Below are 27,270 nucleotides of genomic sequence, written 5' to 3' on the forward strand. Positions count from 1 at the left end.
TCAATCAGATGAAGATCTGGTGTGGGCCTCCAGAGACTTCTAGTCTGCTTCAAACCTGACAGAAATATAACTATAGTGACAAGATAGAGGTCTTCAAGCTCATGAACTTGAAACATAGGAGACCAATAAAAGGGGAGACTTTTAAGTTATTAGATGTGTAAAAGTGGATATTTTTATTAAATAGCAATAGAGTTCTCAGCTGGCAGGGAAATTACTTCAAAGTGTAGCACATAAATTATATTCAAGAGACAGCTCACATTGTAAAAAGGCTCACATGCCACGGCATGATGGTCCCGTAGGTTGGAGCGTCCCCCTGGGCATGTATAACCTGCTGTCACAGGAACAGGGGCATCTGGAATGCAGGAGGTGTCACTGGTCCAGTTGCCTTGGGGGCCCACTGCTAAATGAGTCAGGCGCGTCTTCCCATCAGGGAACGGACTCAAGGGTTCAGGCTGAGTCTTGCTCTGTGCTCTCACTCTCCCTTCTCCCTATAGAAGAAAGTGGGCTCAAGTCATACCCTGAACTTATCTGTAAGGTAAGGACTACTGTGTGTCAGGCATTGAGAATCCAGAAATAATTCAGACCCAGTCCCTACCTTTGGAAGCTGCTTGTCCTAGACCTTGATCCACTGTGACCCAAGCTGATAAGCCCCAAGGTATGAGGTGTGTGTGAAATACCGTGTGGCCACAGTGGGCCAGGCAACTCTCATGGAGAGAAGAGGCTTTAACCAAGCCATGTATTCACCGGGAGCAGAGCCCTTGTGTGTGTTTGGGATGAAACTGGCCTGGAGCATTTCAGGGACATGAGAGAGAAGAGAAAGGAAGGTGTGTCTGTCCTGCAGGGGAGATGGCAGCTGCCTCACCCTGGTGGGGCTGGGGTCTCTGTCCTTGCAGGCCCCTGACAGACATTTCCTAAGGATGTCCCTGGCTGGTTGGCTGATGGATTTGAATCACCTTCACTGGGCTCACAGATGGGCCAGTGGCCCAGGGACTCCTTTAGAGCTGAGCAGATTGGGGACCCCTGAGGTCCCAAGACCTCCAGATGGCCCGCTCAGCCTGCTAGGTCTGAGGACACGAGCTCCTCAACCTAGGTGTGCTGCACAGAGAGGAGGAGGGAACTCTAGGCCCCCAGGGTGGCTCCAGGACCACAGGGCTTGACAGGAAAATTCTGGATGGTGGTCTCCTCTGCTGAGCTCACAGCCATCTCCTACTCCACGCTAATGAACACTCCCTAGACCGATGACAGCACACGAGGGAAATTGGAAATGAGGGGTGTGTCCAGGGGACAGGGCCTGGCTAGGCCACCGTGCATCAGCTGAGGACGCCGCCTGCCCTCCCACTGGCCCACCTGCACCTGTACAGCTGGAGAGAAAGGAGGAAAGAGAGGGTGAGTAGCTGCTCAGTTCAAATGCCATGAGTCTTTGTCAGACTACCCTCCAAAGACAGAAAGCTGAGAGGATGACGCATTAGCAACCACGTCGGTGACGATGGTGTCACGTCATCTTGTCTAGTGCTTTGTAGTTTTGGGAGTATTTTCACATGTATTGTCAGACCTCTTGCGTGCCTGACTTCACCTCTTTGACTTTTAGGGTTCAGCACAGATGCTTCCTCCGCTAGGAACCCTTCTGGCTGCCCCCACTCCCCGGGCAAGGCGCCCCTTCTAGGAGTTGGCTGGACATGGGCTCTGACCCTGACACTGTATCTCACCTGCACCCGCTCCGGCCGTATGTCCATGGTGGTGGAGGCTGACTTGGATTCACTGCTCTGTCGCACAGCCAAGAGCACGCAGCACATAGCAGGGATTCAATAAGTGTAACCAAATGAATGAACAACAAGCCTGAGGGGCAGACAGGCCGATTTATTCCCCTCGCTCCATAGAAGAGAAAACTGAGTCTCTGTAAGACTGAGAGACTGGCGTGAAGTCCACAGCTCTGGCTTGTGCATCGTGAGGGGTCAAGGGTCTCAGCGGGCTGCGCCCTGTGAGCTGGGCTGGCCATGCCCTCTGTGACCCTCCCCACCATCCTCTCATCCTGTCTCGTCCCAGGCCTCAGTCCCAGAGCCTCTACACTCTCAGATCTGTGGCTGGCCATGGATTGCCATGGTTACCACGTCAGCCCTGGCAGTCTCTGTGTGACATTTTGGTTTTATTTGCTAAATATTTGAACACTTGGCTTTAACCCTTTCTGCCCCAGAGAGGGCTTTCCTGCCATGTTGCCCCTTCCCTAGGGGTGATGGCCTCCCGCTGCTCTCTCCGGGGCCCAGAGCCCACGGGGCTGGCGTGCCTGGGGGAGCAGCAAGGCTGTTTCTCAGCTGCCTGTGTTGACTTTCCGTTTTGTCAGTTGGAAATGTCATCCTGTGTCATGCTTCTTGACAGGGCATGTGCTGTGTCTGTTAACAGGTGTGAAAACTGTTGCCCTGGGCATGTTAAGACTTGCCCCAGCCGGGAGGGCCGGTCCCAGACTTCCGGAGTCAGCTGCCTGCGGCTCCATTCACTTCCAGGCAATTGCCTCTTGCCAAGTCCTCCAGAAGCTTCCTCAGCTCCAGGACTCCAGGATGTCAGGGGTGTCCTCTACCCTGAACCCTGGCAGGGGGACAGAGGGGAAACTGGTTTCGGGAGGAATCAGTGTTTGTAAATGGGGAGGTGGTGTCACCTCACCTCCCACTCCTCCTCCCCTGCTGGTGCCGGATGAGGTGGTGCTGGGAGGCTGAATCCACCAAGCTGTGTGTTACCTTGGAAACCACACACCGTCCTCACCTTGGGAAGCGAGGGGGGCCAAGGAAGCTTCTCAAGAAGCTTCTGCTGTAATTCAGGGATACAAGAGATCACCGTCCAACATGGGCAGCTAAGTGAATGACAGGGTTGAGAAAAACAGCCCGAGTGCCTGCCCCATCCAAGGCGCTTCCACCTAGCAAGCCTCTGCCCCCTTTACAAGGTGCGAGGGACCTGTGGCCTGGTCTGTCGGTGGTACCAATCACTGTGCGAGCTTGGATGAGCTACTTCTCTCTCAACCTGAGTTTTGTCATCTGTAAAGTAGGCAGATTGGATCAGATGATCTCTGGGGCCTCTGACTGTATCCAGGATTCCATGCCTGAAGGATGCTCAGTGACAAGGAGACAAAAATGTAGGGAGAGTAGCTATGAATGGTTTTTGATAACAAGAACTGATAGAGTTTGCATTCAGGAGGCCCTCATGCGGGACTGTCCCAGCAGACTGTCCCTTCTCCTAACTGCCTTGCTTCTCTGCCCAGAAAGGGAGCTGGCTGTCCCCTTAATATAGCCTTGAACTTGAAATAGCAAACAATCAAAAGAACAGTTCTTTGGCTCCAACATCCTAAAGTTTAAAGGTGACTCCTCTTAAGTCTCTTACAAATATAATCTGGTCAGACATAGTAAAGCTTTTAGGATAATTAAAGTCAGTGACCATGTTCCCTTCCTCAGCGCTCAGTTCCAGCTTCCTTCCATGAATACAAACTCCCATTTCTTCAGAGTCACTGGGGAGCGAGTGTTCAGCTTAATTCTATTTCCCTGAGAGTGCCGATGTGTACTGTCCGTGACTTTTTCAGAGTTAATTCATTCTATTTTGTATTGTTGTTGTTACTATTTTCAAGTGATGATCTCTTCCATTTTCCATCAGATCCCCTGTGCAATCTAGTGAACCCCACTGCCTGGGGGTGTGTGTTTGGAAAGCACCACAGGGTTCCAGGGCTTTCTCCTGATTAAGAAACATCGTGCTCAGTTATAAGCTCTGCAAGGGCCATGCTTTCTCTTAATCGTCTGGGTGACTATCCCTGCTGTGCCAATAAAGGGGGTTGTACGTAGTGGGAGTGTGATGATTCTAAATCTGGGCTAAAGATAATTGACTCTCTGAGGATTTGGGAAATTGGAAGGCATGGTAGAATTTTTAGTGTTTGGAGACTTCCTTACCATTTTCATTGCATTATAGGACCAAGAAAATTCTGATAATTCTAGTCTCTGTTCAGCAGGAAGCTGAAGTCACATCTTTTTGTTTTTAAGAGAAAAGATGGCAAAATCACCACTGCTCAAATTCTCCCAAACCCAATAATTGGAAAAGAGATGAACTGTGCCGAGTTTATCTTTGAATTAAAGTATTCAATACAATTCAATCCAGCAGAATTCCATTTCCTCTGAACATATCACCAATACAAACCTGGTGGGTGGGTGGGAGGGACCCTGGGCTTGTGGTCAGTAGACCTGGGGCCAAGTTGTGACTTTGCCATTAAAAATTTTTTTAAATTATTGTAAATGTATATCATGTAAAATTTTACCATTTTAACCATTTTTACACATACAGTTCAGTGGTTAAGTTCATCCATGTTGTTGTGCCACCATCACCTCCATCCATCTCCAGAACTGACTTTGTCATTTTTATGTAACCTTCAGTCACCTGATGGCTCGTGGGTGTGGGTGCCCCTCTGAGTATGGTGGACTTTTTTCATACACCGCCCCCTACCAGCATCCCGCGAACTTGCCTTCACCCTGTCCCGACATCCTCATATCACAGGCCCAGGTTCTGATTCCAAGTTTAGATCTGCACAAAGGTTTGTAACTCCACAAATGATAATAATGACAGGCTCTATTTTTGATCTCATATGTGCCGGGAATTGTGCCCTTTATGATCTCAATGGATCCTCATGTCAGTCCTGTGAGGTGAATTCTGTTACTATCCCTGTTTTATAGATAAGACAACTGAGGCCTAAGAAGGTGAGTGATGTGGCCAAGGTCATGTGCCTGGTGACAGGCAGAGCTGGACTCAAGTGGGCTGTCTCTAAGCCTGTTAGGCTTCACTTGGGGGGAGAGCTCCATCCTTGGTCTGTCTCTCCTGCCCCTAGTTCCTGCAGTACCAGAAGGCTGCTTGGAATTTGGGCACAGCCATGGGGCCTCCCCTCCAAAACAGGGCAAGGGCGCACATGACGAAGCCAAGGGCAGAACAGAAACCCCACAGTAGCACCCGGGGCCCTCAGCCCCAGCAGCACCTCCAGGAGGGACCTCCAGCCTCTGTTCTGCCCTGGGGTGGCTCCTCTGCATGTTAGAAATCGCTTCCTTACCCTGGTTTCCCTCTTGTCTTCCTCTTGGGTCCCAGGCCTACCCCAAGGATGAGGTCCAGCACCCTCAGGGAGCTGGGAGCTTGCCAACCCCAGGTAGCATTCCCAGCCATCAGGACTGGATGATGCTTTGGTTTCCCTGCCTCCCCTCCTGATCCCTGCTTGGCTAGAGCCTTCTCTGAAGCCCTGGCTGCCTGGCTGGCCCCATACTGGGTCTTGTTCCTTTTTGCCCTCTCCCCACCCCCCCGGTTTATGAGAGGCTAGTTCCTGCTTCCCTGCCAGAGTCCCCTGGCCCTCGGGACCAGCCAGCGCCTATCTGGGCTGCGTCTGGTCTTCCCTTTGGACACTGAGCCTTGGGCTGCCAGTGGCCTGGGTGGGTCAGGCTTCAGCAGCCTCCTCAGTTTCCCCATCCCTCTTTCCTCCTCCTGCTGACTGTCCCTGTGGTAAGGGGCCAACAGCTTCATACCCAAGCCCCCCTGGGTTGGACACAGGTCGTCCCAGGGTTTTCTCCTGCCCACACAAAACATCCCCAGCTTCCCTGGCACTGTTAGGAGCCCTGTCTCCGTCCTGTCCCCACTGCTTTGCTCAGTGCCCTTGCTCTGCACCTGCCCAGGGGTTCGAGCTGCTCAGGACAGAGGACCACCTACCTGCTTTCTCATTCCGTTACTGCAGCCAAAGACAGCCAGTGCCCCTGACTTGCACAGCAGCCTGTTAGTTCACATTGAGTGGAATGTTTTTTAAAGCCCTCTGTCTTCTTCACAGAGCTGCCAAGCCACAGGCCTTCACCCCCTGCCCCTGATCTCCCACCCTTGCTTGCCCAGTTGCCTTTTGGGGACGAGAGCTGCACCTGTCGTTTGCCTCTGTTCCTTTTCCCTGAGTTCGTTTGGTTTCAGCCCTTTGTTCTAATCTGTCCGGGTCTTTTAGCATCTCACTCAGCAGCCCATGTTTGGGGCCCTCCCAGCTTCCTGTCCTCCCACATTTGATGAGCCTGACTGTGATAGCTTCATCCAAGCCATTGATACAAATGTGGAACCAGAAATGGAATCTGGGGAAGTAAACTTCCTTTTGTTGGATTAAAGGCAGGAGGAATGGAGAAGAAGAAATTCAAGGCTTTGCAAATCTTTCTCATTCTAAATATTCTGTGGCCTCCCCATAGGCTGTGGTTTTATGCTCCCTCCTAACCCACCCGCCAAATAAGTCCGGCTGTGCAAGCACATCGTATAAGTGTTTACTGAGTGCCGCTCTGGTGCGGGATAGAGCTGTGAGCTGCCGAGTGGACCCTGCCTCTGTGCTGCTCATGGTCTGTGAATGAAAGGGTGAGGTGGGCGCTTGGCCACCTGGCAGGATTGGGTTGTCACAACGCTGCCCCAGCAGGCTGTGTCACAGGAGAGTGTTGCCGGACAGCCACATGCCCCTGGGGCTCCAACGTTCCTGAAGCCACTCTCACTGCAGCAGCTGGACTTGGCTGCGACTGCCGACCTGTGGCTGCACTGCTCACAGCCACAACCAGAGATCAGTGACCAGCCGTGGTGGAGCCATCACCCGGTGCAGAGCAGCCACAGCCTCTGAGCTCAGTACCCCGAGGCAGCTCCGTGGGAGACTGGCTGGGGAGACAGGTACATCCCTGACACCAGTCTGCTGTGTGAGTGCCCGCTGGCCCTGCCCCTCGTGGCCCTCAGGTCCCCCATTTGTGCAACCAGGGCGGGGACCTAAGTGCTCTCCAAGACTCCTCCCAGCTCTCTCTGGTGCCTCTTGCTAGAATGTGCTAGAAACCTTATTGATGTGAGAGCAAAGAGAAATGACCACCCCTTGGTGTGTGTGGAATGGTGGGGGATGAAGGGGGGGTGGGCAGGGCCATATTTGTCTTCCTGCTGCTGTTAGAAATAGCAACCGCTCTCCACCTCCCCTGAGGACTGGACAAAAGGTGATTAATTCATCTGACACGGAGCTATTGAAGGTCCTGTTCTGAGCCTGGCACCATGTGGACTGCAAGGTCCCTGCCCTAAACGGGCTTGGGATCTAATGGGGAGATAAGCACTCGAATACTCACGGGCCTTGGCTGCCAGGTGCTGGGAGCGCAGGTGCGGTGGGTAGAGCAAGGCCTTCCTCATGGGTGGGAACAAGGCCTCTGCCTCCCGGGCATTTGAGATGGGCCTTGAAAGCTGGGCAGAGTTTCGCAGACGCAGGTGGGGTGAGGGGTGCTTTAGGGGAAGGGACCTGCTGGAGCAGATGCGGAGAGCTGGGAAAGCTCAGGGCTTCTGGGGAATGGGAGAGGTGCAGTTGGCCATAAAGGCAGTGGTGAGAAGTGAAAATAAAAAGAAAGGCTGGACCCAGAACCTGGCAAGTAGGATCAGGAGAGATTAGGCATCCTTGTCTACAATGGTAGCAGCCCCTAGCTGTCCATCAGAAAGGGCTCAGGGATGGCAATCTGATGGGGGGGACAGGGAGGCCAGAGAATTGATCCCCAGGTTGCATTAGCAAAGCATTTTACCTAAGATTTAGAAACCATCAATAGTCAGCATTAAGATCAAGAGGTGGAGCTGGGGGTGGGAGGACTGGTGGAGATTATGGTGGAAACCCACCCAATCTGCAAGCTTAAGCACCTACTCTGACTTTAAAGCATAGCATTGACCTTGAGAAAACATTGAAAAGCTCCTTCCTTGGGGGATCTTTAGACATAAAGACGACAGCAACCTGGTACACTCTTGTTTGAGAGGGAGAGGAACGGAAAAATACCCCTCCAGAATCTGAGGTTCTGTGATCTTGTTAACGGAACAAGACCCCACTGGGAGCCCGGGCCTCCTGGGGAGCCCGAGTTTGTCTTGTTCTGTCGGATCTTCTTAGATGTTTAACTGCACTGATGAGATTTACAAGAACCTCAGGATTTTACAGTTTTGCCCTTCTCTCATTGTTCCCTAACCCAGGCTCCCCAGCGGCCTCCCTCAGGCAGGGAGTTCGTGTCCTTCCTCTACCTGTGGGATTGGGGAGGGGGTGTGGCGGAATGGCCACCCTTCTGGAGTGCTGGCAGAATGGGCTCCTGTCCCCAAGGCCTGGCTGTCACCTGCAGGAGCAGCGATATCATCCAAGGCTGACGTGGGAACTTCTCAGTTTGTAGTGGGCTTGAAAGGTGCAAACGCCGGGGAAATGGAGGAGACGTGCTGCCTGAAGCTTGTAAAGGAGCCGCTGACTTCGAACAGGACCCCATCGTAGCTCTCGTGCCCCCGATGGCTTATCCTGGGGGACCCTGCCACAGATGTCCGGCCCCAGTGCCGTTTTTTTCCTCTTCTCAGTTTCTTTACGACCCTCTTATCAGCATCATCTAAACCTGCCTCTTTCCACCTTCTCTTCCATCTTCTCTGGCTCTCCTTTCTCGCTCTTTCAACATTTCCTGTCTTTTGCATCTAAACATGTGGTGCCTGTCGCTGTGGGCTGACATCACGTGTGTGTGGCTTTCAAGCTGAATTGACAGGGCTGAATTGACAGCCGATACTCCCTGGCTCTGGCAAAAGAGAGGAGGACAGTGAGGGACAGGATATCTCATAGCAGAGAGCATTCTGATCTGGGTGTCCTTTCAGGATAAATTTAGTTCCCAGGGCTGGTACACATTCTAATTTGGAGGGAGTCCTTGGGCGCCCACGGTGGGGAGGGGATGAGCCTCTCCTCACCTGCCTGGTCCACTTCAGGGGCCACGTGAAACCCAGGTTTGTGATCATTATGTAGAACTTCAATTATGGCAACCCCGAGCTGACACAAGATTTATTCATCTGGGACCAGATTTCCTTCAAGCCCCTTTTTAGTTGTTTGTAGTTTTTGAAGCTTCTACGTTTTCATGGCTGGCCCATTTCAAGGTATAAATACAGATTAACAGTCTGTACTAGCTGTGTTCTCATGCTCCCAGGATTAAATCAGTAATGACTAAAATATTAATTGGACCTTTATGAAAAGAAAACGAGATATGATACAGAGTGGAGCATTCTAGTGTTAGAATCAAAAGTTTGAATCTCAGCTCTGCTGCCAGCGGGTGACCTCAGGCAGATCACTGAGTCTGTTTCCCCCTCTGTATGATGGGATCATAATGGCCACAAGGAGTATAGTGAACATCAGCTACAAGAGCTGGGGGAAAGGGCCCACGAGAGCCTGGCACAAACAAGGGGCCTGATGGAGATTTAATTTTGGACCCTCCTTGCCAAACCCAAGCCCTCTGCTCTTGGCCTGGTGGTCCAGCTCTTGCCTGCTGTTGACAGCTATTGAGGTGCTGGACACCTTTAGTCCTTTAGAGTAAGTCTCTTGAGGCCCTTGCTGACCATTCCCATGGTGCTTTCTTAGCTGGTGGTCAGGAAGACTCCCTGGGGGCCTCCCTTCCCAAACCTCTCCCCCTCCCCACCCAGCCCCATTTCCTGTTGATTCTCATGAACAGTGTCAGGAAGCAGAAATACTGGTCTGTGCCGTGTGAATGGGCATCACAGGGCTCTAGGGAGCCTCTTGCTCTGTCCAAGAAAGACTGGCCGGTTCCCACCAGCCTGGGCCCAGGTCACAAAGCCTCTTACTGACGCGCAGGGCCTGGAACCACTCAACCACCTCGGGAGTGGGGAGTGGATCCAGGGATGGTGGGTAGAGAGTGGGCAGCCTGTGCCAGGTACACAGAACACAGGAGGTGGCAGCTTCCTGATAGGATGGTAATGGTAAAAATGATAACAGCAACTAATAATTACAAAGCACTAAGAGCAGTGCTGCAAGTTTTTCAAAATTTATCTCATTTAATCTTCATACTATCCCCGATTTATTCCCGTCCATCCTGTATTAGTTTCCTACTGCTGCTGTAACAAACTACCACAAACTTAGTGGCTTAAAACAACACAAATTTATTATCTTACAGTTCTGGAGTCTAAGATGAGTCTCACTAAGCTAAAATCAAGATGTCAGCAAGGCTGCATATTCCGGAGGCTCTAGGGGAGAATTCATTTTCTTGTCTTTTCCAGCTTCTAGAAGCTGTCTGCCTCTCCACCTTCAAAGCCTGCAACAGTTGCCCAAGGCTTTCTCACATTGTATCACTCTGACACTGACTCTTCCTGTCTCCCTCTTCCGCCTGTAAGGACCCTTATGATTACGTTGCATCCACCAGGATAATCTCCCTATTTTAAAGTCAACTGATTAGCCATCCTAATCCATCTGCATCCATAATTCCTCTTTGCCATGTAACATACAGGTTCTGGAGATGAGGATGTGGACATTTGGGGGGCCGTTATTCCGCCTACCACAATCCCCTATTTGTGGATGAGGAAACCGAGGCTTGGACATTATATAACATGCCCAAACTCATGCAGCTGGTAAGTGGCAAGGTTGGAATTTGAGTTGGAGCTGCACTATCTAAAACCTGCCTTCGTTTTTTTTTTAAATTTTTTGTAGCTACTTTATTTATTTATTTATTTATTTTTGGCTGTGTTGGGTCTTCGGTTCGTGCGAGGGCTTTCTCTAGTTACGGCAAGTGGGGGCCACTCTTCATCGCGGTGCGCGGGCCTTTCACTATCGCGGCCCCTCCCGTTGCGGGGCACAGGCTCCAGACGCGCAGGCTCAGTAGTTGTGGCTCACGGGCCCAGCTGCTCCGTGGCATGTGGGATCTTCCCAGACCAGGGCTCGAACCCGTGTCCCCTGCATTAGCAGGCAGATTCTCAACCACTGCGCCACCAGGGAAGCCCCCCTGCCTTCGTTTTAAAGGGCTCCCAGGAAACCAGAGAAAACACATTCCCCCAAAATGGCCCCAAACAGCCTTCCAAAGTGGAAGGAGGGCAGATGGAAGGAGCACACCCAGTTTGAAGCCCTCCATGCCATTTTAGTCCTTAATGGAAGAATAGACTGCTCTATGAATAACACTGCATAGGCTGAACCAGTGGTCCTCCAATTTGGCTGTACGTTGGAATCACCCAGGGAGCTTTAAAATAATACTGGTGCCCACCCCCAGAGATTGGGATTTGATTGCTCTGGGGAGGCATTGAGTGTAGGGGTTTTTCCAAGCTCCCCAGGTGATTCTAAAGTGCAGCAGAGTGGGGGAATCATTGCTTTGAGCTAATCATGGTTCACAATCGTGCCCCCCACAATTATGTACAGTCTCTTGTGACCATGCCCAGGACACACCCCTCCCACCCCCAGGACTTTGCTCCTGGGCCCTTGCCCAGAATGGCCGTGTCTCCCTTGTTTCTTCCTGGCAGCCCCCCCTTGCACCCTGGCTATGTATAGAGCGGCATCCTCTATGCACAGAGGACCTTCCCCTTTGGGAACAAAGCATGCTTTCCTTCTGTGTCTCTTGTGTCCTTCCACATGGCTGTCTGCAGAATTGAATTTTATTAATTTCCCCATTGTGCATGTTACATTTCTATAAAGGGTCTCCCCAAGAAAATATAATAAACTGTTTCTTAGGGAGTCTGCATCAGTTCAACTTGAGAAGCAGTGTATATGGAGTCTGATTAGAGATCAGACTCTGGAACCAGACTGTCTGGGTTCAAATCCCAGCCCTGCCAGTTCCTGCTGTGAGCTCGGAGCAAGTTATTCTATCTCTGTGCCTCAATTTCTTCTATTAAAAAAAAATAGGGATAACAGTAGTACTTACCTAGGGTTGGTGTGAGAATTAATGATTTTATCTATGTAAAAGGGATTAATCAGACGAGTGTCTGGCACACAGGAAGACTGTATAGGCGTTTGCTAGTATTACTACTCCAGTTCCTCCTGTTCTCTTAACCTGGCCCTGTGGGATTCAATTGTATTCAGCAAACACTGATGACCTACTCGGTGCCAGAACAGGAAAGAGTAAGAAATGTTTCCTACCCTCAAATAGCTCATGGTCTTGGGAGGGAGTGAGGGGTGTTGAGGAGAAAGAGTAGAACAGGTGGGCAATACAGTGTGAAAAGTTTGAACCAAATTGCTAAGGGATGAGAAAGATAGGGACATCCATGATGTGGGGATTCAATGGGACCACGGATGGGAAGTGTATTGTGAATTCTAAGCACTAATAAAATCTTAATGGGTTTTGTCCCTACCGTCTACACTTGTGAAGTTTGGTCTGTAACGCTTAGACTAGTTGTGTGAATCGTGAATTCAGGTAAATTGTGTTAGTGCTGGCTAGTGAATGCATTAATATGTCCCAATTCCTGCTTAAGATGCCCCTGATGGGAGAACTTGCCCCTGAAGAAGGGGCTGGTTCCCTGCCAGGAAAGGGTTACCATCCCAGATTGCAGCTGGAGTCCAAGGAGGGCTTGTCATGCAAATGGGGGTGGAGGGTGTGTGGTCGGGGAGGGCAGTGGCAGCAGTTAACTGTGGAGTTTGGAGTTGCTCAGAAAGCCCTAGGCTTGGGCTTAAAACCCCCAAGGAGAGGGATAGAAAGTACCCGGATGGGAGGCTTGGTTGTGAAGGTGGCCGCAGGGTTAGTGGGAAAGGAGAGGGCGAATCTTTGGTGGGAGAGGCTCTTTAGAGAGGAGTCCTACTGGACCTGAAAGTGTCCTCCCATCCCCTCCAGCCCAATGGCCTGTGGCTCCACCCACGCCCCTCTCTTGGCTCCGGGCTTCCTTGCTCAGTGTTGGCCCTTGTTGCTGGCCTGCAGCTGCAGCGTATCTGCCAGCTGTGGGAACAGCTGTGCACCGACACTGGGCTGATTTGCCCCCTGGCACCTTTCCCATCCCGCCTGGTTGAACATGCTTAGAAACAGGACTCAACACTCCTTGGGTTCTTACTGTAAAATATGGGCTCAGAGGCCAAAAACTCCTGTCTGCCTGTTGAGGACAGTGGGGCGAATGCTTGATAGGCTTGTGGGTTTTCTGGTTTTGAAGAAAATCACCTGTCTCGGGCAGACAGATGTTGATCAGTGTGTTTATAGGGGCTATACCGCAAGCCAATAATGATACCAGATCATTACCGAAATGACAGGCGTCAATTCTGACCCGCAGCTCAGAGGGTTTTATTGTCAGAAACATCATTTAGACCCCACCTCTGCTGGGGCAGCCTGCTCCACGCTGCTGACCTTTCAGCCGCGGCCCTGACCTGACTTGTGGCAAAATGTTTGCAGTTGCCTGGGGCGCCCTGCTAATCCATCCATGTGCCTTGCTGGTGGTCAGTCGTGTCCCTTTTTGTTCCCCGGCCACTGGAGTCTCTAGGAATCTGCACAGGGAAGAAAAGCCCTCGGGCTCATTGGTGGGTAGGGCCCAGGGGGATTTCTGAGCCACTTCCTAGGGCCTGGCCACGGCCCAAAGCCCAGTGTGGTACAGCTGGAGCGGAGGCAGCATGACAGGGAGGGCTCCATCCCCAACAAGAGGCACTTCACAGCCTTGGTGAGATGGGACAGAGGGCAGAGCCATGACGTGTCATGTACATGAAAAGGGCCCTTACAAAGACAGACAGCCTCTCCCTTCCAACTGGTCAGAACAGCTACGTGAAGAGGCTAGAGAATAAGGTCAAGGAAGAAGCCTCCGAGTGACAGCCAGAGGAAACCGGGGGGGCCACTGGGATGGTCTTGGGGCCCCATGCGTGCCTGAGTCAGCAGGTGGAGGCCTGCAGGCAAACACAGGTTTCCTGGGGTTGAGTCTGATGCCTCGCAGTGGCTAGAGTGTTTCAATAAATGGATCCTATTTTTTTCTGTAATATTCTAGATATTGTGTTTTGCCTCATATTCTCAGGGTTATGAATGGTAGCCTGCAGCTGGTAGTCTTCCTAAAACATGACTCTGAGTAGGGCATCCTCTCTTCACACACTCTCACCCTTTGGTGACTTCTAGATAAAGCCGAACCCCTGAGCCTGGATTTCAAGGCACCACAGTGTGGCTGGGCTCCATGCTGCCTGGGTCCTGCCCCAGGCCAGCTGCCTGTGTTCACTGAACATGGACTAGATCTTACCCGCCTGCCTCCCTGCAATTATGCAAACTCTCCTCCTTCCTGGCTGGCGAGTGAGCTCCTGGACACGGGGCAGTATCCTGTGCTTCTCTGCGCAGGTTTGGGTGAACACTGCCTGTTCTTACTGACCAGGTCAGGATACACATCGATGGTTAGTCCTTCTCCAGCTGAGACACAGTGGGTCTGGTATAGATCCAGCTCTACCTCTTATTAGCTATATAATCTTGGGCTAGAGGTTTAACTCTCTGCCTCAATTTCCTTGTCTACAAGCAGAGTCACTTTATTACCTTCCTTAAGGGGTTGGTGTGACCATTAGACGAAATAATACACAGAAAGCACTTGGCAGAGTGTCTGGCACAGGGTATGAGTTCAGTGTGGTAACTGCTATTAGTTTTGTTGCTACTTTAATTTCATCCCACCCCCACTGTCAGTGCCTGGCAACAGTAGGTGCTAATAATTGCAGGATCAATGAACAAGTGAATCAATGTTGAGCTATATTCCTATTCCCCTGCTCTCGTGGCTGTAGCACCTTCCCCTTTTTGTGCCCACGTGCCTACCCCTCGCAGCTGGCCGTCATGAGCATTCTCGGAGCACCTGGGCTCTGGTGGAAGCAGATGGAGCACCAGAGGTCAAGTTCTTCACACTTGGATTGCACATCCTCTTGGGGTGTCAGCTCTTCAGGCTCTTCTCAGGGACCTTTTCCAGGTCCGGCAGTTGTTGGCTGGAGATGCCAGCTATGGAAGCAGCTGGGCCTCCACCATCTTGCCTTATTCTCCCCCCTGGATTTTTTTGCTCTCACTTTAGCAGGCAAGTGCACTTAAAAATAAGTGGCAAAAGCTGCGTTTGTTTGAAGTGACTGTAAGATATGTCACTCTCAGAAAGAGATTTTGTTCTTGCTGTATAAAAGATAAGAAATAGATATCTAGTTAAGGAACTTTTTGGGCCAGCTCTTCTTTCAGGAGGTGGGAGCGAGCGTCCTTTGTCCTTTTGGCGTGGGCTCCAGGGAAGAATGAATGTACCTGCTTCAGAGCTGTCAGTGCAGCTGCTCGGGGCTCGGGTTTTCTCATTGATCTATTTCCCTCCAGTGAATGGGTTCTACAGAAGCTGCAGAGAGATTTCCCCCTAATGATTGTGGATAGAAAAGAATAAAAAGTGACTCTGGGGGTATCTTGGGACCTTAACTGTCATTGCATGCTGACACTTCATTTCGGAATATAAAGGGTCTTCTCCCATTTTGCCAAGATAAATGGTTCTCTTTAGTCAGGAACAGAGAACAAAGAAACAGGGCTTTCCGTGTAAAATTGAAGGGCCTCCTCTGTGTGGGGTGAGGGTGTTTCCCCTCCCTCTTCTGCTGGTCACTCCCAGAATCTCAAAGAGAGGAAGCTGGAGGTTGGAATCCACCGGCCAGCTTGGGCCCAGGACAGCTCTGTGGATAGAGTCTTTTTTTTTTTTTTCTTAAATAAATTTATTGATTTTATTTATTTATTTTTGGCTGTGTTGGGTCTTCGTTGCAGTGTGCGGGCTTCTTATTGCAGTGGCTTCTCTCGTTGTGGAGCACAGGCTCTAGGCGCACGGGCTTCAGTAGTTGCGGCACGCGGGCTCAGTAGTTGTGGCTCACAGGCTCTAGAGCACAGGCTCAGTAGTTGTGGCACACGGGCTTAGTTGCTCTGCCGCATGTGGGATCTTCCCGGACCAGGGCTCGAACCCGTGTCCCCTGCATTGGCAGGCGGATTCTCAACCACTGCGCCACCAGGGAAGCCCTGTGGATAGAGTCTTAATCTGTTTCCTCTTTGCAGTTTTCTCTTGGTAAAGCCTGGAGTCCAGGGAAGGGATAACTGCTTACTGGACCCTTGGGAAGACCACATCTCAGACTGGCTGGCATCATAACTGGTGCCCAGGAAGGAGCTGCCAGGGTTGGTCTGCAGAGGGCTGGGTGATGTCTGCTTTCCCTGTGGGTCCTGCGTCCCAGCCAGTTATAACAAGGCCAGCTCCAGAGCTCTGCACTGGGCTCCATAACAGCCCCTGGCCCTGAGTGCTCATCTCCTGGGTCAGGGTTTGGGTCCCCTGAGCCAACTCTGGCTTCTGTGCCCGTGTCCTCTAGTAGAGAAGCAGCTCTGCAAGGACAAAGGGAGTTCAGCTGTGGTGTACCAACACCAGCATAGGGCCCTGCCCTGGTGGGGATTCAATAAATACCTACCTGCGATCGAATGGATGGACAAATAAGAGAACTGACAGCTTCTTCAGCAGGGGAGGTGGTCACTCATGATTCCAGGCAGTGGCGTGGTCTGCTATGGGCTGGGTCAGGGCACAGGGAGGGACAAGGCCCTCCTTTCATTTCAGAGTGAGCTGCTTATATGGTCCATTTTGTAAGAACACAGCCAATGATATCATCCAAAACAGCATGATGACAATGACGACTTTGGGACCCCATATAGTGAAGTCAAATCCCCTTACATTTTTTCAGGGCTCTGCAAAGCTGTCTCCCACATACAAGTCACACGCCTAGACTGGCATTTAGCCTCTATTTACAGATGAAGCGGTTGAGGGGCCAACAGGTCAAGGGACGGGCCCAGGACTGTCCAGACTGTAAAAGGCAAGGTAGGGTGGCTGTCTCCCGATCTGGGGTGCAGAGCCCTGGATACCCCAACACTCAAAGCCATTTTAAATCCAGCTGCGGAAGTAATCTCAGTGACCTTTCCCAGGTCCTGCGTTCACTGCCTGATCCTTTGAGGGGTGAGGGCACCACGCCGACCAGGAACTCCAGGCCATGACCCACTCACCGTCGGCCACAAGTCTCCCCCTCCCAGGGCACTTGCGTGTTCCAGAGTGAGACAGTAGAGGCTCTCTCTTGCCCTCAGTAGGAGCTAAGCCCTTCCACCTGCCACTCTTTACAGGATTTACAGCTGAATTCCTATATGAACTTATGCAAGGGAGGGGACATGACCCTGGACAGCCTCACTTTACGGGCTTGGAGTCTCCCTGGAGACTCTGGTTACACTGTCTGGATGGTTCACAGCGGTTGTCTTCAGAGGCCCCCGACCAGAAAACGGCAAATGCCTGGCATCGCTGTGCATTCACCCACTGGGTGACAATGATCTTGAGCCTTTGACCTAATCCCAGAGACTGATCTAATCCATTTGGTGTCAGTGCTGGCTGAGACTGGAGAGCACTCACCTCTTTCCATCTCAGTTTGATCATATTCTAAGTACTGTATCGGTATGAATCACTGTCTATAGTATGCTTTGGATATATGTATATGGTTAATGTTATATTAATATAATAAATGTTAGTGTCATATAATTAAATGTAAATTTATCCCAGTAGTCTCACCAGCCTCCCCAGGGTACGGTAAGATGGTGGGACTGGATGACTAGAATTAGAGAGACCAGGGTTGAAATTTTGGCTCCACCACTTCCTAGCTGCATGACCTCAGGCAAGTACTTTGCCTCTCTAAGCCCCAGGCTCTTCATCTGCAAAGTGGGTACAGTATCAGTGCCTACTCATTGAGTTTTTGTGAGGATGAAACCGGAGAGTGCTTGTGATGTGCTTAGCACTGAGTCTACTTCACCCTTAGGAAACGCTCTGTAAGTATTGGCACTTTTCAGTGCTCTTATTATTCCATTAGTGTAAACAATGCTTCCTCTAGAGGCTGCTCCTGAATTAGTGGTGTCTTCTTGCCATCAATTACACTTGGGGTATATCCTGATTAACAGTCACAGAGAAGAGGCCTGACGTCTAAACTCCACCAGGTTCTTCGGTGTGGGAGACTTGGAGTCAGGAGGGTCGGCTTTATTTCCTGCTTTGGTACCTGCTGCTTCCCAGGGGCTATTACTAACATGCTCTTCTGGTCTGTGAGTGGGTATAATGGTATCGCCCAGGCTATGGTGAGGACCAGACAAGCTAGTGATGCCAAAGTCCCTGGCTTAGGGCCTGGTGCATGTGCATACCCACCGCTCTCCCTCCCTCCCCCCCACCTTCCTGTGTTCTCAAACCAGTCCTGAGGCTAAGCGGTGATTCGTGGTGAGTCCTCTGGGCCTGATGCTGGGCAGCAAAGGAGTGGGGTTGACTGTTGGCTGTTGCCAATGCTCACTTCTTCCTAAGAATTGCACCCGGGCCTTTTGGGTTCATTTTGTATGGCATTTGTGGAGCTGAGAGTCACACGCACAGGATCCAGTGATGGAACTGGCCTTTCTCTTAGTCCTTGTCAGTTCAGAGCCCATGTGGAGAATCAGAGATGGTTAGAGCCATGAATGCTGGAGAGGGCCCCAGCGATCATCTTCAGACCATCTTCCTCATCGGACAGATGAAGAATCTGAGGCCTAGAGGGGAAAGAGGCTCACCTAAGTCCACACAGCAAGTTGCAGAGATTTTCTCCGGGCCAGAACTGGACTCCCAGGTTCATGCCTCTGGGCTTTCCAGGTGTCTGGGTCATACTGGCCACTATTCCTTGAACATCTACTGTAGGCCAGGTACCATGTTCCCCATTCAACTCATTTACTCCAAATTTAAAGAGTGCCTACACTGTTCCAGGCAGTGGGGATACAGTCATGAATGAGGCAGGTACGATCCCTGCCCCCATAGAGCTTCCAGGGACAGCGTTAGGGACAGGTACAGCGTCAGGGAATCACAGGTAAGGTATCAGATAGGTCAGTGTAAATGCAGATGAAGACAATGAACAAAATGGAACAGTGGTGGAGAATGATGCAAAAGGAAATTACATAGGGTTGGAGTTTCAAGAAAGACCTCTGAGATAATGGTTTGGTGTTGTGATTTATTTCTATTAACATTATCTCCTTTCTGTTTGTACTACAATATTATCTCCTTAGGAAAGTAAGGCTCAGATGGGTTAATTAACTTAACCAAGATCATACAGCTGGTCAGTGGTCAGAGCCAGAATTTGAATCCTACTCTGCCAGACTCCACAGTCCAAGTTCTTTCCACCCTCCTTGATTGTCTCCAGAAATTAGGATGACCCTGCCCTACATGTTCATAGTAATATGGAGATCATTGTTATGAGCATTAAAAACCCCAAGGCCAGGCTCTCTCTTCATCCTTTTCTAGGGGAAGGATGAGGTGGACTATCCAGGTGGCCTTTCCCCCTCCTCTCCTGGGACTGGCCTCCTAGGGCGTGAGATGACACTGTCCCCAGGCCAGCTTTTTTAGGTCACAGTTTGTCCCAAGCTCTTTATGAAGACAGGCAGAGCCTTCCCTGCTTCCGCAGGCAAACCAGGCTGATATGCTTATGTCCCAGCTCGCAAATGCCTTTTTCATTTCCCAGTTTACTGATTGTTTCAGTTCTACCAGCCTCATTTGAAAAACTCTTTCATTCATCACAAAGGCAAACCACACAGTCAAGAGCCATGTCCTGTCCTCTGGGCACGGCCTCACTTCCTGCCCCATGACTGACGGGGACCCAGGAGCACCTTGCACAGCTGGGCGAGTGACTGCTCTGCACTTCAGGGGCTGTCCTGCTGGGCTGCGGGTTGGGGGGCTTGGTCCTCCCCCCAGGCTTCCAGCCTCAGACACTTCTGAACCCGCTGCTTTATGGACAAAATCGGTTCTTGAATCCTGACCTGCCTCCCAAACCGCAAATTTGCAGCCAGTTCCCTGTGAGCCTTTGCAATCAGATGAATTGTAGCCAGGGCAGTCTGTTCACCTAAATTTTTCATCCAATTAAAAATTATATTGAGGGACTTCCCTGGTGGCGCAGTGGTTAAGAATCCTTCTGCCAGTGCAGGGGACATGGGTTCAAGCCCTGGTCCGGGAAGATCCCACATGCCGCGGAGCAACTAAGCCCGTGCGCCACAACTACTGAGCCTGTGCTCTAGAGCCCGCAAGCCACAACCACCGAGCCTGCGTGCCACAGCTACTGAAGCCTGCACACCTAGTGCCTGTGTTCCGCAACAAGAGAAGCCACAGCCATGAGAAGCCCGTGCACCGCAACGAAGAGTAGCCCCCGCTCGCAGCAACTGGAGAAAGCCTGCGAGCAGCAATGAAGACCCAATGCAGCCAAAAATAAATAAATAAATAAAATAAATTAATTTAAAAAATTTATATTGAAACATCTATGTATGCACGAAAGCACATCTATCTATCCTTCCTTCCTTCCTTCCATCCATCCATCCATCCTTCCATCCATCCACGGTTGGGTGTCAGCTACATGTCAGGAGCTGTGCTGGGCTGATGGGAAATACAGAGGAGTGTGCATTGCCAGCTCTGCCCTCAACCTGTTCTCAGATGGGGTAGGAGATGATACTCTGTGGACTGTAATTCAAGGAAGACAGACTAGTAACAAAGAGCTATGCAGACTAGGGGAGGGGGCAAGAATTCAGATATGGAGTGGAGACCAGGAAAAGGGCCCTGGAGGCCGGGCTCTCCAAGAGTTTTTATTTATTTATTTATTTTTGGCTGCGTTAGGTCTTTGTTGCTGCGAGCGGGCTTTCTCTAGTTGCAGAGAGCGGGGGCTACTCTTCGTTGCAGTGTGCAGGCTTCTCTTGTTATGGAGCACAGGCTCTAGGTGCACGGGCTCAGTAGTTGTGGCTCGCAGGCTCTAGAGCACAGGCTCAGTATTTGTGGCGCAAGGGCTTAGTTGCTGTGAAGCATGTGAGATCTTCCTGGACCAGGGATCGAACCCGAGTCCCCTGCCTTGGCAGGCAGATTCTTAACCATTGCACCACCAGGGAATTCCCTTCTCCAAGAGTTTATGAACTCTTTCTTTGTTGTTGCTGAGTGTTTATCTTCTAAGATAAGATCCCTTTTGATTGCAGCGTTCACTGGCTCTGCTCGTCTCCCCACACCGGGTCTCGGTTGGACTGTTAGGGCAGCCTCCAACTAGTACCCCTTCCTGCTTGCCCTCCCTCTATCACCCCACCTACACTGCTGCCGAGGAATCCCACAGACACATCTGACCTTGCCCTTGTCTGAACACCTTCAGCAGCTCCTCACTGTCCTTCGAATACACTCTAGACTCCCCAGCCTGGCACGCGGGGCTCTCTGGAAGATAGCTCTGGGCAGCCACATCTGTGCCATTTCCTCCTTGGACACTGTGCCAGTCCCCTTGGGGTTTCCTGTGCCCCACTGTTCCTCATCACTGGACCTTTGCATGTGCCATCCCTCCTCCTGAGGGCCCTTCTCCGCCTCGCCTGCTCAGTGAACGCTACTCATCTCTCCAGCCTGAGCTGCCCCCGTTTCGGCGCCCCCCCATGCACACAGGCCTCTCTTATTGTGTCTCCCATGGCACCCGGTTCTCTGTTTACATGACGGTCCCTCTCAGTGAGCTCTGTAGGGCATCCAGGCCCGGCTGCTCTGAATCCCCCAGGCCTTATACAGCGTCTGATAGAAGACATGTCTCACGGAATGTTTGGCAACTGAGTGAATTATGTACAGCTTCTGCCGACCTGTCATACTTGAACTCGGGAGGTCCTGGGATTGAGCCTTGCTGTCACAGAAGCCTTCCCTTCACGCTGCGATCAGCAGGCAGGGATTGGCCACTGTCCCTGCAGAGGTGCCTCTACTGTCTGCTCTGTTCTGTCCTCCTATGTTTACAAAGTGCTTCCTTTCAGGTGGCCAGCCTACGAAGTGTGGCTAGGTTCTTTCCTCAGAAGCCAGTCAGAGAAGGGACGTGGCTTCCCAGATCATGACCTAATGCCAGAACCTCCATTTTTGTTTAACCAATAGCTGCACAAGTGTCCTGAGACCACAAAGACTGGGACTCGGGCATCGTGGGCCCCCTGTTCCCCTGGGCACCTTAGGATGCCCTTCTCTCACACGGTTCCTTTAGCAGTGTTTCAGAGAATGTTCTGGAAAAATGTGATGCCTGCCTCAATTACTTAGATATAAGCTATTTATGCAAACATCCAGCTGTGGGAAATCCAGCCATAACCACTAACTGGGAAGAAATGGCCTCCCTTATTCCACAGAGCACTTGCCCTCACAAACTGGGCAGGGAACAGCTCTCCAGCAGGTCAGTGAACAAGCCCGCCTGCCTTCTCAGAGCAGGGTGACCAACACATGGCAGGCATGCCACTGGTATCCCATCTGCACCCAGAGCAGACATGACTAATTGATCCCAGCACCCTTTCTAGATGATTTCAAATGTCTTCTCAGAAATCTTCTCACTGAGCACTCTGGGCAGGCACCTCCAATCATTTGGAGCTGGCCTGAGAGAAGAGCCTGGCATCCCTCCCTGCACTAGTGCTTCCTCCCTCCTGCTGCTCCTCCGTGCTCGATGCCCAGGCTACTGTGTAAGGTACTCCTACGACTCTGTGACTCAACCATGGACCACACGCCTGCTCCTTGTGGGCCATAATAGCTTACTCATTCAAAGAGAGACCAGAAAGGCAATAGCGAAATACACTGGCCATAACAATTGTCTCCCCTCCACGGTCCAAGTCTTTTCTCCTCTCAGAGGGTCTCTGACCCCCACCAAAGGACCCAGTTCCTCACTCTAAAAACTGGTCTTGCAGGAAAGGCCTGTGGAGTCATTTACATGGAGGATCAAATAGTGTCTCTTCCACCTGGGCGTGAGCTCTCTTAAGGTATACTTCATTTTTTCACTTATAAAGTATTTATTAAATACCTAGTATCAAGGGCAGGCTCTGGGGAGATAATGGAGATAGAAACAGATATGGCCTCTGCCCTCAAGTAAACTTACAGTCTCATAACAGATCAGACTTTCGTCAGATAGTTGCACAAAGAAGTACAGTTGCAACTACAATAAATGTCACGAATGGCCTAGGATTGACTCAGTCGATAGGAGGATGAATAGATTCTAACTTGGCACAGAGTGAAGGGAAGAGCATTCTAGGCAGAGGGACTAGCATTGCTCAAAGGCCGTGTGTCAGGTAGGAGAAGATGAGCATGGCAGCCTGAAAGATGGCCAGTGTGGTTGCAGTGGAGAGAGTGAGGGGCATGAAACGCAAATGGAGGCTGCGGAGAAGGAGGGACCCAATCCCTCCGCATCCTGTGGGCCCTGAGAAGATGACTTGTCTTCATTTTGCACAACAGGAAACCATTGGGCAGAACCGCTGGTTCTGTGTCTCCAGCACCTGGGACAGTGCCACGCACATGTCTGAGGAACGGATGCATCCCATCAGTGAGGGATGAAGGGATCCGTGGGTGGAAGGATTGAGCACGGGGCAGGGGGTGGGGGCGGAGTGGGGGTGGGGTGAGGGGTGCTTTGTGGAGTACTAGACGCAGCACCCTCCCCCACTCCAATGCTGCTCTCGGGGATCTGGTGTAGGCTGGAATTTTAACTTCCGGTCTTTGACGTTTCTTGACTAAGTCAGCTAAGTTACTGCTCTGGCCATTCTTACAGGTATTTCACTGCAGGCATTTTGTGTTCTATTTCTGCCTTTTTTAAAAAACAGTTGAATAATAGTCCCCAGCATCCAGAATAAGTTAATATTGATTTGTTGTTTTCCTTTTAATTAAAAGTATTATTCATGATCTATTGAGAATTTGAGGTTTACAGTAATAACCATCATTAATGGTAGTTCTTTTATACGGTTTATAACTTTCACATGGGGTCTGTCAGTTCCCAACCCTGGTGGCTTTGTCTGTAGGCTGGATTGGGGTCTGCCACCCTCACTCGTTGCTCTTTTCCCCCTCAAGCTCCCCACAATGCTCCCTATCCTCCGCCTTTGCTATAAGATGAAGGGATGGAAATCCAGGTGTGAACTTTTCAATGTCAGCCTCTCTCCAAGGACATTTGGCCAAGAAGTAGGGACAGCACTTTACCTGGCCCTGGGCCTTGGCCATGGGCAGGAGCAACCGGGAGGCTGTGAATTCAACACACCTCTCCATTTGCAACTTGCCAACTTTTCATTCACTGGTTTGCATGTCTGACACCTCACTTGGCCATGATTTATTACAGCTTTTAAATATCTCTTTCCTTCTCGATTGAACTGTCCGTGTCCATTTGGAATGGGAAGATTGGCTTCTAAGTGTTTGTGGTGAGAATGTTCCTGGGTGCGATGGTTTTAGGTTAGGGGCTTCCTGTTCTTAGTGCTGAACCAAGGACCGTAACCCAGGAACCGCCCTTGATCTGGCTGGAAATGAAAGAGATGGGGAGGGACACACCAGAAGCCACCTGAGACCTGGCTGAAGGAGGGAGCATGTGCAGAGAAACCCTTTAGTTTTGTCAATACCTTCAAGGACAGAAAAACATCAGACTTCTACCTGGATCTCAGACAAGGATAGGTAGTTCCATCTAAACAGACTGGATAGGCTTTCGGAATCCATATAGGACTTACTCTCCTGGATGGATAGGTTGGATTCCATTTTGAAAGCACTTCCCTGGGGGGAGTTTCTCCAACATATGTCTTTCTCTCTCTCTTCTTCTGCAAGGTGTGACAGTCTCTCTAACCAAAATCCCTCTTGCTAGAGTTAAAGCCTCTTAGGGACCAGTTAAACTGGAATAAAGGATGGATATAACAAAACATGCAAATTCCCTTTCCTTTTAAAGAGAACTATGTCTCATGGATATTACCTGAATAAACTCATCAGTTTGTTATTACCATTCTGGGATTATAATTGGGGAGGGCTGCAGAAATCTCTGTGAAAATCTTCCCTGCTCTGTATGGGGAGGGCAAGTCCTACCGGTTTCCTGTGGAACGAACGTTCTGGTTCCTATTGTTACCCTGTATTTATAGACTGGGCTTCACTAAGAGCCCACCTCCTTCTGTTGCTGGTTGAAAGGCTATTTAATACAATCCCAGTCAAAGGAGGATGATTTGCTGTGGTTGTAGGAGCACGGCAGAGAGAGGGACACGGAGGGAGTAAAGCACTCCGGGATGCTGCATGAGTCACCGGACCCTCTGCAAAGGGACACCCATTAGCAACAGCAGGGCCCGTTTTTCCCTTTCAAGATTCCCACAGTGAGCGCCACCCATTTTTACCACAACGGTGACAGGATTTATTCTTGTGCTCGTCTGCCTCCACCCACTCTCAATTCTGAAGCCTCAATGGCTTCACCCTCCACTGATCATGACATAGGTGCCACCTGCCACTCTGGCTTGGCTTTTCTTGCAATCACGTTGTTTCCTGTGCTGTCCCCCTGGCACAGTGGAAGGATGCTTTTGTGGACAAGGTATCATTGGCAGGTTGGCAGGTGAGGTGATTTCTGAGGGGCTGGCACGATGCCCAGAGGAACGCAGGTCAGCTCTTGGAATTTGGTTCTTCTTCCTGAATTCCTGCAAACAGCAGAGAAGTTTAAAAAATCCTCAAGTATCTTATTTGGCAACAGAGGGATACAACAGTCAAAAAGCCTGGGTACTTTAAGCCATGGAAGAGGCATGGGATCACTCTCAAGTTAGAGGGGGCTCAAGTTATTTGTAACATTGACATCAGAGCCCTGGCTGCCTTTCAAGATTCCTTTCAAGGATGGGTGAGAGACACTCATTCTTCATCACAACGCAACTGGGTTTATTCTCCTCCTATCTGTCTCCACCCCATTCCCAATTCTCAGTGCTTTTATTGTTTTTGTTTTTAACCAAGCTTGGGGTAGCTGTTTAACCACCACTGTGGGGCTTCTAGAAATGCCAGCCCACAGCTTGGGGGAGGCAGCAGAATCACCCACTCAACCCATCCAGCAGTCATGGGCAGTTTTCTGTTGAGCCCGTTCTGTGCACCAGCCTTCACAGATGTGATCCCTACCCTGCAAGAACTCTCAGTTTCGAACAAGTGTCCTTTTTCAAAAACTTGTGCTAAGATACACATAAGATTTGCCATCTGAACCATTTCTTAGGTTACAGTTCAGTAGTGTTAAGTACATTCACGTTGTTGTACAGCCAACCTCCAGAAAGCTTTTCATCTTGCAGAACAGAGACTCCGTACCCTCCCCTCCAGCCCCTGGCCACCATCATCCTTCTTTCTGTCTCTGTGAATTTGACTACTCTAGGTACCTCATATAAGTAGAATCATACGGTATTTACCTTTTTGTGACTGGCTTATTTCACTTAGCATAATGTCCTCAAGTTTCATCCATGTTGTAGCATGTGTCAGAATTTCCTTGCTTTTCAGGGCTGAATAATATTCCACTGCATAACATGTTACTTATCTATTTATCCATCAATAGACACTTTTGGTTATGGTGAATAATGCTGCTTTGAACATGGGTGTGCAAATACCTCTTTGAGACCTGGCTTTCAAGAGCAAGCATTCTTTTTTTTTTTTTTTTGGCTCCTCCATGCATCTTGTGGAATTTTAGTTCCCCAACGAGGGATTGAACCTGGGCCCTCAGCAGTGAGAGCATGGAGTCCTAACCACTGGACCACCAGGGAATTCCCAAGAGCAAGCATTCTTAACTTGGGATTTGTGAACTCCCAGAAACTATCTGCAAAATGTGGTGTGTAAATGCATCTTGTTCTGGGGAAGGCAAATCCATAGTGGTCATCAGGTTTGCAGTGGGGTTAAGATGCCAAAAGGGTTCAGTCTAAAAGGGAACAAGAGCAGCCCCTGCTTCAAAAACTCCTGAGCTCAGAGTATATATATGTATATATAACTGAATCACTTTGCTATACACCTGAAACTAACACAGTATTGTAAATCAAATATACTTCAATAAAAATATATATTTAAAAAACCCTAAGCCCCCCCAAAACCCCTGAGCTCTCTAGCAGCAGGTGCAGGGGTGCAGGAGCAAGTCGTCCACATTTATCATGCTGTGCCATTTCCTACCTGGATGAACCTTGGCAACTCTTTTGACTTCTTGGAGCCTTAGTCTTCTAATCTGTAAAATAGGGATAATGACAACATCCTCCAAGAACTGTTGAGAAAATTAAACGAACACAGTGCAGTGGTTAAAAGCATGGTGTGATAGGTTGAGTAATAGTCCCCCAAAATATTCAGGCCATAATCCCTGGAATTGGTGACTATTACCTTATATGGCAAAAGGGACTTTGAAGATGTGATCAAATTCAGGCTCTTAAGAAGGGGAGATAATCCTGGATTTTCTGTGGGGGTCGTGAATGTCATCACAAGTGTCCTTATAAAAGGGAGGCAGAGGCAAATTTGACTACAGAAGAGGAAGTAAGAGATGTGACAACTGAAGCCAGAGGTTAGAGGGCTGGGGGGAAGGGTCTGTGAGACGCAAAAGGCAAAGAAATGGACTTTCCCCTAGAGCCCCCAGAAGGAGCCAACCCTGCTCATAACCTTGACTTTAGTCCAGTGAGACTGATTTCAGACTTCTGGCCTCCAGAACTGGAAGAGAATGAATTTGTGTTGTTTTAAAGTCACTAATTTTGTGGTAATTTGTTACAGCAGCAATGGAAACTAATAAACATGGACTCTGGAGCCAGACTGCGTGGGTTCCTTCCAGGCTCCACCATTTGCCAG

The 27,270-nt window shown here is 50.2% G+C and overlaps 1 protein-coding gene across 5 annotated transcripts in view; it reads left to right on the top strand.

Moving 5' to 3' along the window:
* KCNN3 (potassium calcium-activated channel subfamily N member 3) overlaps positions 1–27,270 on the top strand; it is a 192,747-nt gene that overhangs the window by 70,209 nt on the left and 95,268 nt on the right. The window lies entirely within an intron of this gene.

This window comes from Balaenoptera physalus (assembly GCF_965194825.1).
Source record: "Balaenoptera physalus genome assembly, chromosome: 1".
Classification (NCBI taxonomy): Eukaryota; Metazoa; Chordata; class Mammalia; order Artiodactyla; family Balaenopteridae; genus Balaenoptera; species Balaenoptera physalus.